Raw genomic sequence first — 12,284 nt, 5'->3', positions numbered from 1 at the left:
TTTTTATGAATAGCCTCACTTTACAGACAACTGAATATATCTAATCTCCATAGGTTGAATTTTGATAGGAATCATTTTAGATAGCACCTTTTCCCCTGGTCCCATAGATGAGTGAAATCAATTTTAACAAAGAATTTTATTCCAAATGACTTCTACTGTCCACAGTTCAAGGGTGATTATTCCATGATACAGATGAGGTTTTAAATTGTTTTGAAGTAAAACATCCTTAATGGTATTTATCATATTCATTTACACAAAAATAGTGCTAAGATACTCAGATTCCATGTTTTAGTACAATCCTTAGTTTTCACTTCTGTTTTCTTTGATGCATACGTCAATATTTTAAGCTTAAAGCAGATTTATTTTCTTTTTCAGAATCAGGGAAGAGTTTTGAGTTCTGAGCTTATATTTTAAATTTCTTTAGTGACACTCCTCCTTAGAGACACATTTTTATGGTACTGATACTGGGTAATAAATTCTCTATTGCTCTTCTTCATTCAAAGCTTTACTCTTACCAGCAAATGAACTGATATAACATGGGTAACATAGATAATGTGTTGCATAGGATAGCAATTTAATGGTCAGAGACTTAATGGCTCCTCTGTAGGAATTGTCTTTAATCAAACTTTCCACAGGGGACAGTAAAAACTCAAGGATTTACCTTGGGTTAAATTGATACAACACATTCTTTTATTCATGTACACAAAATAAATAGTTTTCTTACATAAAAATATTTTCCTTGGTAATATGGAGCTAAGACAGATAAGTAAGGAACAGTGAGCAACTCAGTGAGTTTTGCCAAAAAGAAGGTAGGATAAGAGTCAGGATTAATGTGCACAATTTACACTGGAAACAAGGTATAGAACCATGTGAATAACAATTACGGAGTTAGAATACTGTTTGGTAGGTAAGGAGAAACCTCAATTCACAATAGAAGTTCTCACAAGTGTTGTGTTTGGGAAGATTTTCAGATACTCAAATTAATGCCAGTCACATGCAGTTAGTAAAAGATAAAAAATAACAACTTTTGTGGTGGTTTCATACACTCTGTATGAATATCCACAGTTTCTGACTATTTTTTTTAGGATTTTATTTATTTATTTGAGAGAGAGAAAGAGCACAGAGGGAGAAGCAGGTTCCCTGGTGAGAAGAGAGCCCAACTCGGGACTTGATCCCAGAACCCTGAGATCATGACCTGAGCCAAAGGCAGACACTTAACAGGCTGAGCCACCCAGGCACCCCAGCTTTTAGACTATTCCTGGTAGCCTCTCAGAGATGTAAGTTTTGAAAATAACTGTTTACTCCTACAACTCTTTTGTTTACCTGCAAGAACACACATTCTTAAATATGTCAGTAGCCTTCTCTTGGGGGGATGGATTTCCTTGATAATGTCATATTCTCTTTACACTCCATCATGTCTTATAATTTGCTCAATCATGTTCTCTGTTCTACTTAAATATAAAACATTTAAACATCCTCTTCTTGATTCACAGGTGTATCGTTTTATTCTATCTTTATAAGTGTTAAATAATATTTGCAATTTTTTTCTATTCTTTCATTATATATTTTTTTTCTTCACAGTTTTAGTTTTCTGTTTGTCTATTTTCTCTTTCAGTATTTGCAGTGTTCCTCAAGCATCCGGCAATTCTATGTCTGCTCATATTTGGTTTGAGGCTTACACAAGTTCTTTGGAAGCTCTGCAGGGAATTTAGACTTGCCCATTTGGGGCATCTGTATAGGATGGTCTGGCTGAATCATTTTGTTGGAGACCTCTAAATGTGTATTATCTTAGGTTTACTCTTTAGGTTGGTCAGGTGCCCAAAAGGACACTCTGCCAGTGTCCTGCCTGATTTCCAGTGTTCCAGGAATTGAGGGTGGTGTGATTCTAAGCATAATGTAGACATATTTTAGGAGACCTCCAATGTGTTGTCTGGGCATAGAAGTAGGTAAATTCCTAAGTGTTTTTGAGGATTTGTGGTACAAATAAGATTGTCACGCTATCCCCACAACTAGCTTGACATTCATTTTCCTTTCTCCCTCTGCTTCCCAAATTACAATTTCCTTCTTTCCTTCTTTCCTTCCTTCCTTCCTTCCTTCCTTCCTTCCTTCCTTCCTTCCTTCCTTCCTTCCTTCCTTCCTTCTTGTGATTCTATGCCTTATGACATAGTGACAATGAAGGATACACACATGCACACATGCGTTTCCAGTCACTTTAGTGCATTTAAAAAAATTTCCTATGCTGTAATTTTCATCTCCCTTATATATATTTTTTAATTTTTTAAAAAGATTTTATTTATTTATATGACAGAGAGAGAGACAGCCAGCGGGAGAGGGAACACCAGCAGGGGGAGTGGGAGAGGAAGAAGCAGGCTCTCGGGGGAGGAGCCCGATACGGGGCTCGATCCCAGGACTCTGGGATCACACGATGAGCCGAAGGCAGATGCTTAATGACTGAACCACCCAGGCGCCCCTCCCTTATATATTTTATGACTGGAAATTTATACCTCTTAATTCCCTTCACCTATTTCACCCATCCTCCCACCCCCTCCTGCCTGGTAACTACCAGTTTGTTCTCTGTATTTATGAGTTTGTCTCTGTTTTTTGTTTTTCATTTGTTTTGTTTTTTAGACTCCACACATAAGTGAAATCATATAATATTAGCCTTTCTCTAACTTCTTTCACTTTGCATAATACCCTATGGGTCCATCTGTGTTGTTGCAAATGGCAAGATCTCCTTCCTTTTTTATGGCTGAGTAATATTTTATGTATAATCCATATATAATATATCCAATATTGTATATTTATATCCAATTATATATCATATGTAGTATATCCAATATTTTATTATACATCCATATTTTTAATTTACATATATGTCTGTATACATACACATACAAACCACATTCTCTTTATCCATTCATCTATCAATGGACACTTGTGTTGCTTCTATAATCTTGGCGATTATAAAATAGCAATGAGCAAAGTGGTGCATATACCTTTTCAAATTAGTGTTTTCATTTTCTTTGAATAAATAGTAGAATTACTGGATTGTATATATTTCGGTTTTAATTTTTTGAGGAATTTCCATACCATTTTCCACTGTGGTTGTACCAATTTACATTCCCAGCAACAGTTCACAGCAGTTCCCTTTTTTCCACAACCTCACCAGCACTTGCATTTTCTTTTCTTTTTAATACTATTTATTCTGACCGGTATGAGGTGATCACTTTAGTGCATTTTTATGGAGGGAAAAGAAATAAAAATAAGTCTTTTAAATCCCTTTTCAAAAAAATGGCAGGTCTCTTAAAGGTGGTGGTTGTTGTTGTTGTTGTTGTTGTAAGATTTATTTGTTTATTTATTTATTTGAGAGAGAGAGCAAGAGAGTGCATGAGCCGGGCCAGGGGAGGAGGGCAGAGGGAGAGGGAGAAATTCAGCAGACTCTGCAAGGAGCACCAGAGCTGGATGCGGGGCTCAACGCTGGGCTGAACCCCAGGACCCTGAGACCATGACCTGAACCAAAACCAAGTCAGCCACTTAAACAATTGAGTGACCCAGGCATCCCTAAAGTTTTTAAATTAGGTATTGATCTTATAGGTACTGCAAGAATGTGACCTTCCTTATGGGAAATGGTGCAGGCTAGGGATTCTGCGTTCTCATGGATACCTATTTCCATTCATATCCTGAGGCTCATTTAGGCAGAAAACACAATTCTGTCTTTTTCTTTCCCCGTAAGGTGCATCGTCTTAATTTCCAGGCTTACATAGGCAGACCTTAATGACTGGGCACAGTGGCATCCACCAGATTCAATTTCCCTTACTATGCAAGGAATCCCCTTCTTCTCCGGAACCTAGGTATTTCATATTATGGTTTTTGAATTTAAATTTATATTTACACATTTTGAAAGACATATACTTTATCAAATGTATGTTTCTAGTGGGAGTGGAGGCTTTCCATGTCAAATCAAATCTTCATCTTGTTTACAGTCTTCTTGTTATTAAAATACATTAAAAATTGCAATTTATAATGCCACCTCAATTATTAGGCATACAATAAATTAGAAATGAGGCAAGTTTGCCACATGAGAATAGATGGCATTTACATTTATATTTTCAGCTTACATTGATATGTTTATGTTGCTACTGGTAGCAAGCAGGATCACTGCATTGCTAACTCACTATGACGTTTAGTCAGCTAGATCTTTTAATACTTTCCTACTCTGCTAATGACATTCATGCCATTTTCTGCCTTGTGTCTTGGGTTGTCTGTTTTCATCCCAGATAATCTTTCCAATCAGTATTTTTAAGCATCTTTACCCTTGTATCTCTAATAAATGCTTTCATCATTAGTTTCTGGATTACCTCCAAAATTTCTACAGTTCCATTCATCAGCTGCCAAAACTAGGGTAAGGCACACGGGTATACACAGACTAGAATGACAAAAGAGGATAGAAAGAGGGATTATCACATCCTTGCTTTTCCCCAGTAGTCTTTTAAAAATTCTGTGTTTTTATTGTTCGATTTAAATGTTCAGCCAACAAAGTTTATACCTTTCCTCGTGACTGGTTTTGAAGTTTCACAATTATATTTGCATGGGGGCTTGTCTGTTAAAATTCTGGTCACTGTTTTTACTGGGAAAAGAAAGACTAAATTTAGAGAGTTTGATACAAGATTGACCCACAGCCTATGGGAACCACATATATCCTCTTAGTTCCCTCCAATTCCATTTCTGAGGAGAAAGTGCAAGGACATGAAGAGGGGAACATAAATGGGAATTGAAGAATGAGGGATGGTTGGACAATTAATTGTTGTTCAGCCAAAAGTGACAATATGTGCCTTGTTTCTTGGGTTAATAAAAAAAAGATAACCAGGTCATGATTATACTGCATTGGTTCCAGTTAGCTCAGGAAATTATTTATTCTCAGTGTCTGAAGTGGAGGGCAGAAATATGCATTTTATATCATATTGAATTTTTTAAAAATACAATAGAGTGTTTTCCTTATTTAAAATTATGTTTTAAAAAGAGTACATGTACAATCTGGAAAAATAGTAATATTATTTCCAGTTTATAATGTAATTATAACAATACAGTATATATAATTACACACAGCTTTTTTCACTGACTCTAGGATGCCAGCACATAGAGGATGCACCATTATTTTATGTTTATCTGTGCTGGATGTTAAGCTATTGTGTCTTCAGACCCATCCTTTGATGCTCTGCTGTGCTGTTGATGCTGGGACTCTGGGACCACACTCTCCTTTGCCAGCTGGCTCACTTTCTTATCTCCCTTCAAGAATTGCTGGAGGGAGACTGTACGTCTGAGGCAGAAGAAGGGACTAGCTCCTTCCTGTTTGTTTTCTTTTCCTCTGTCTCTGAATTCCTTGTCACATAAATGTGTTGAAAATATTTTCTCTCAGTCCATGGTTTGCCTTATTTCCTTGTGTACTTTCTATTTTAATATTTTTATTCTGATGAAGTCTAATTTATAAACTTTTCTTCTACTTTGTGTCCCAGCCAGGAAATATTTTCCTATCCCAAGGTCACAAAGAGATTCTTCTGCTTTCTTTTAGAAAGCAGTATTTCTCGGTTTTACATCTGCAACTATGATCAAACTCAAAACAATGCTTGTGTATAGAATTAGATAGGAGTTGAGACTCTTTTTTTAATCATATGAGTATTCACTTGTTCTAGAATCATTTATTAACCGAGATTGCCTTTCCCACTGAATTGCCTTGAAAATGACCAACACGTATGAGAATTTCTGGAGTCTTGGTTCTCTTCCAATTATCTAGTTGTCTCTCCATATGCCAATACTACCATTGCAATCAGGGGGTGTAACAATGCCACATACGTTCTTTTGGTTGTTTGTCTTCTCTTCTTCCTCCTCCTCCTTCTTCTTTGATTGTTTTATGTATTCTAGATCTGCTGTCCAACATGGTAGCCACTTGTTCCGTATGGCTTTGAGCACTTGACATGTAGCTACTCTTAAATGAGCTGTCATGTAAGTATAAAATGTACACTCATTTCAAAACACAGTTTGAAAACAAGAATATAAAATTTCTCATTAATGATTTTAATACTGATAACATATTGAAATGATATTTTGATTATATTGTGTTGAATAAAATGTATTCCTAAAATTTTGGTTTATTTTTTACTTTTTTAATATGACTACTAGAAAATTTAAAGTTATATAGCTTACAATACATTTATTTCTATTAGATATTTGCCATTCCTAGATCCTTCTGAATTTCCATATAGATTTTTTTTTTAAAGATTTTATTTATTTATCAGAGAGAGAGCACAAGCAGGGGGAGAAGCAGAGGGAGAAGCAGATTCCCCACTGAGCAGGGAGCCCAATGTAGGACTAGATCCCAAGACCCTGAGCCAAAGGCAGACACTCAACCGACTGAGCCACCCAGGTGTCCCAACCATATAGATTTTAACACCAACTTATTTTTTTTTTTCAAAATATCCTAAGTTTTTGATAGGAATTACAGTGCATCTTTATGTCCATTCAGGAAGAATGAGTGTCTTCACACTATTGATTCCTTCAGTCAATATTAGACCTCTGCATTTGTTAAGGTCTTCTTCAATTCTATCAATTATTTGTAATTTTCACTGTAGGGATCTATTTTATCTTTTTTTTCCCCCTTAGATGGAGTGATAGTCATTTTTTTAAGTAAGCTCTACACCCAACATGGAGATCAGAGTCTTGACCCCCAGATCAAGAGTCACATGCTCTCCCTGCTGAGCCAGCCAGGTGCCCCAGAGTGATAGGCATTTAATGCATGTCAGTACTCTGTGAGTAATGTTGTCTTTAAACCTTTGTACTTTTTCTATGTTTATTTGTAGGAAAACAATTTATTTTGGCATACTAACCTTTGTCTTATAACTTGAATAAGTGTACTTATTAGTTTCATTTGTAGATTTCTTTAGATTATGAACACAATAATGTTTTCAATAACTAAATACAATTTTTACTTTCTCTTTTATATTCTTGATCCTTTTTTTTTCTCTTACATTATTGTAATTGCTAGGACACAGTATAGCAATTTTAGGACAAAATCATTCAACTTATCTTCACTAAATATCACATTAGCTGTAGATATTTTTTAGATGGCCTTCATCAGGTTGATGGAACACCATTTTAATACCAGTTTTCTAGGAGCGTCTCCAAGTTAAGAAATGATGTTTCTTTATTTTTTTCCTGAAATTGGTATTTTGTGTTCACTCTGCTTTCCTCGCCCTTCCTGCTATGCTTTTATAATTTGTTTTTTTGTTTTCAGAAAACAAACATTTTAACTTTGCTGCTGTTCTTTTTTTCTCTTCTACTTCATTGATTTTCAGTCTTATTTTTAATATTTCTTTTCACATTTTATAGCTTCCGTCCCTCTGATGAAATTCTCCACCCAGGTATACAAATGAGCCATTCTTTCCACTATATCCTTTACTACATTTATCATATTAATTTTAATGTTCTTATGTGATACTTCCAACTTCTATGCCATTTCTCAGTATATTTCAATAGATCATTTCTATTTTAACCATGTGTTACATATTTGCTTACTTTTTCATGTGTCATATAATTTTATTGTGTACTAGACATTTTGTGTAAAAAAATATGGAGACTGAATAAATCATATCTATCCCACCAAAATGGCAATGCCTCCTTTTCTTGGGGTGCTGATATGGGGGACTATAATCCAGCCTATAGGGGGAACTTAGTCTATTCTTTGTTGTAGTTTTAATTATTTTGTTTCAAATATTCTGAGACGAGAAGAATAAATTTACCTTTAGTGGAGGTTGGGATCTGAGCATTGATAAGACTCCAGAACTCTCTTGATGCTTTCCAGCTAAGCTGATACCTTTGTGAACTGTGGGATATATCTCTGTTCTTTCCAGTGGGATCCCAGATTTTGGATCATTGGGGATTTCTTTTTTTGCTCTTCAGTCCTTCTGCCACATTTCTGTGCCTTTGGAGATGTCTTACTATTCTGCTGTCCTGTCCCCAGCCTTTGACAAGTCTCTGCAGTATTCCCACGAAGGAAATTTTCTCAGCTATTCTCCTCTGACCTCAGTCTTTGCAGGGTGACTGTTCTGCACAAAATGAAGGCTGAGATTGACCTGCAGAAGATCCAGGACTTATCCAGAATTAAGGGATATCTCTTTCCTCTGCTCCCTTGCCCTCAGCCTTTCATAGTTTGCTCTATCTGTATATGCTTTTCTTTTTTGTTGTTGTTGTGTATTCCTTAAAGTCCAGTTTGCTATGACAACATTTCTCTTGCTATCCTGCCCTTGATGAAGACACTGTTTATGTCTCTCTCAACTCTTCTTCCTTGACTCCGGCCCTGGCAAACTACCCCCTGGGTACATGCTTAAGGTCACTGGGGAGAACTGGCAGGGTGGTAGACGTTTTCTCAACGGTCAGGACTCCTCAGGACACTTCCTTCGTACCAGCCACATGTTGCTGTAAAAGCAAGTTTTTTAAAAAATTGGCTGATTTCTTAATTCCCCTCTTTTACTCACATTCAGACTGAGATGGCTATCTCATCTTTCTCCACTCTGGCAGGGATTAAAAAAAAAAAAAAAAACAACCATGGGTTTCTTCTTGGCAGTTTTGCCATTTTCTAGAATTGGACTTACTTAAACTTATTTATAGTCTTAAATTTCAGTTGGGCTTTTTTAATAAAAAACTATGATTTTGTAGTTTGTATGGCTTACTGTCATTGTTATGGTAGAGGTTGGTCACTTGTAATTTTCTGCTTTCTAATCAGAAGGAGAAGTAGTCTAATATGATTTACTCTAGAATTACATTTTTAGTTTAAGTTTTTCTTATCTCACGTAATTTATTTCTTTTACTCTTTGCTCTTTATAATCTCAACCTCTTTTTAACTAAATGCTTCCAATTTCTATTTCAAAGAGGCAATGTTTTCTGCAAATTATAAAGATACAAGAGTTTTATAAAAATTTTTAAACAAACATATTAATGTTCATTTATCATTTAGGCTCTATATAAGGAACTTTACCTGAATTACTTATTTAAGTCCTAATGATAATTATGAGGTATTCATCGTTATTCTTGCTAGTCAAAGCTGTGAACGGAAGCGTAAAAGCATTAAGTAAGGGGCACCTAGGTGGCTTAGTCAGTTAAGCATCCAACTCCTAATCTCAGCTCAGGCCCTGATCTCAGGGTCCTGAGTTCAAGCCCTTCATTTGAAAAAAAAAAAACAGAATAAAACAGGGGCACCTGGGTGGCTCAGCCCGTTGAGTGTTCTACTCTTGATTTCTGCTCAGGTCATGATCTCGGGGTCCTGGGATTTCCTCACGTGGGGCTCTGCACTCATCAGGGAGTCTGCTTGAGGATTTCTCTTCTCCCTCTGCCCCTCCCCCCAAAACTAGGGCCCACTCACCAGGGTGAAATGTCCATGTATTTTAGTTAGTGCAGATTTACTGTTTTTTTAGTGCCCGTGGTTAGTGGGTGTGATCAGATAATAGATTAGCTTTCAGATAACAACAGCTCAGGTGAGATGACAACTGCAATGTTGAATTAAGCTCTAAAAACTCTAAAGAAGTAGAAAATTTCCCATAATATTATATAATTATCATGTGTTTTGTGTGGATTTAAACTTTTATATTTTCCTATATCATTATAAATATTTTAACAAAATGTATAGAGAGGCTGAATTCATAGTTGCTAACCAGATGCTGTTTTAAGCCAAAAGCTTTGAATTAGTAAGTTTAGACTATTTTTCTAAGAAAGTCTGAGAGCTCATTAAGGACCTCTGAATGAGGGATTTTGGCAATTCACCTTAGCAATGAAACTTATATTGGAATAACAATTTTTTTTTAAAAATTCTGAACACTCAAAAAAACACACTTCTAAAAACTCATAGCTCATATCTAGAAGTCAATAGTTAAATTCCCATTTTTATTTAGTTATACTTTGCCTCATTCCAGAAATAAAATATGAGGCAATTTACAAAATATTTACAAATTCAATGGAATTTTTAAAAATTGGTGAATAATTTTTGCATAGTAAAAAGAACATAAAACAAGGGATAAGTTTGCACAGAAATTCACTTTATAATATCTCATACGCTATTATTGATAAGCTATGAATATAATCTGTTGTGGCAGTCACAGTGTCTTTATAATAAATATAAGCCATTTTCTCAGGAGAAAATTAGCTTTTCTTCTTACTGGAGAAATGAAATAATTCTCATGGACCTTCACAGAGAAGACCATGTATGATGTAGTGAACATCATTACATATTACCTCTCACTGCAAAAAAAATGTCACAATAGCAAACCTATTTCAGTAAAAGCAGTTCTCAAAAAATAGAAAGCACAGTGTGGATTTGCCTCTTTATAAAGCTATCTCTAATGTAAGGATGACATTTAACTTATAAAGTAACTTCTAGACGGCAGATCCTGTTAGGCTCTTTTATTTCTCATGTCCAAGTTTTGGAGAAGAGTTGTGAGATTAAGTTTACAATCTCTGGCAAAAAACACAGATTGCACATATTTTATCTTGACAAATAAGGGCATCTCCATAAATTTTGACCCTCAGTACTGAGAAGGGAGAGGGCTAAGCAGAACTACTCCATAATGGAAGCATGATATCCTGACAGTTTGTCTAGAGTGTGGATTTATTTTTCCTCCAAATAGTTCTAGGTAACTTAGACACAGAAACTTATTTCTTTGTAATTATTTAGAATTATTAATAAAGTGACAAGCAAAATGACTTGGGAACAAAGCAGCCAACAACATTCCCCACAATTGTACTCTGAAATAAAAACCTCACAAATATTTTTACAGGTTTTTAGAGCCACCCAAAATCATGTTAACTTTTTTTCCAATTTTCAGAATTTAAATACTCCATTTACTAAAGCAATTCTTTATTTGCGTTCTGGCTATAACCCGGTTCCTACATGATTTAGAGAGCCCTGAATATTTAGAAACAGACCCGTACATAAAATGTGCATTATTAATGTCTTTCTATTTCTTCCCAAAATTCATATTGATTATGCCATATATTGTAGAGAATCATTGATCACTTAACTTATCAATTCTTTATGCAAAGTGATGAAGTCCAGTCTATAAATCTATGGCAGTAAATTTGTTAGTCCCATTTTTTCACAGGAACTTTGCAGCATTCAAGTTAATGAAGAACTTGATTGTGCCCATTTCCAAACACAATACCATTTACTGACAGCCAGAAATTGATTGGGTGTGTGTCCCTTTAAATCTTAGGAGTGCCTGGGGTTGAACGATTTAGGCATCAGCAGAGTGCACTTTAATTAGCCCTGAGGAAATCACAGTGGGGATGAAACAAGTTGGCTTGTTATTTTTCCGTTTGTACTAACGGCAAATAAAAGCATGTAATTGGATTTTTTAAAAGCACTGTCAGTCCTCTGGAGTATGCCCTGTTTACAGTTATGATAGCCTTATCTAGTATGAGTGTCACACCTCCCTAAAAAGGGCCTTTTTTAGAGTTGGAAAGGTGTTGCACCAGGAAGACTCTGTTTAAATTGTGTCCCTGCTGTTCAGACCTCCACTCTATACATTTAAAAGGAGGGCCCATCATAGTATTAGGTATCCAAGATGCTGTCTGTCACAGCTGTGCTGCCCAGCCCTGGTATACCAATGTGTTTCCCACTTGGAGCTGGAATACCAGAGAAGGGGAAATCAATGATGGATAAAAGCTACAGGGGTCTGTTTGGGAGAGTAAGCAATTTAGGTGCTTCTCTATACTTCATACAAGTCACAAGGGTCTAGGAAAGAAAACTCTCTTGTATCCTCTTGGGCGCACAGCTAGTATTGTTTTGTTTCCCAGGATGTCCGTCTTAACTGGAAAAAACTGAAGATTTTACATATATATATAATCTCACATAGTGAAAAACATCTTAAATACTTAGATTAAGGGGCATCTGGGTGGCTCAGTCAGTTGAGCTTCTCACTCTTGGTTTCCACTCAGGTCATGATCTCAGCGTCATGAGATTGAGCCCACTGTCAGTCTCCGTGCTCAGTGTGGAGTCTGCTTAAGATTTTTCCCTCTCCCTCTCCCCCAACCCTGCTCTCTCTCTCTCTCTCTCAAATAAATAAATAAATAAATAAATAAATAAATAAATAAAATCTTTAAAAAGTACTTTATTAAAAAATCATTCAAATTAGAAAGGGGTCAGTATTTCCCTCCATTTTTTATTTCTCACTACTACATTACAAACATATAGATATATTTTAAACTCTAAATTTCTTGGAACAAAACATTTAGGGCTAATA

This window comes from Ursus arctos, unplaced genomic scaffold (assembly GCF_023065955.2).
Source record: "Ursus arctos isolate Adak ecotype North America unplaced genomic scaffold, UrsArc2.0 scaffold_14, whole genome shotgun sequence".
NCBI lineage: Eukaryota > Metazoa > Chordata > Mammalia > Carnivora > Ursidae > Ursus > Ursus arctos.
This window is presented reverse-complemented; position numbering follows the sequence as displayed.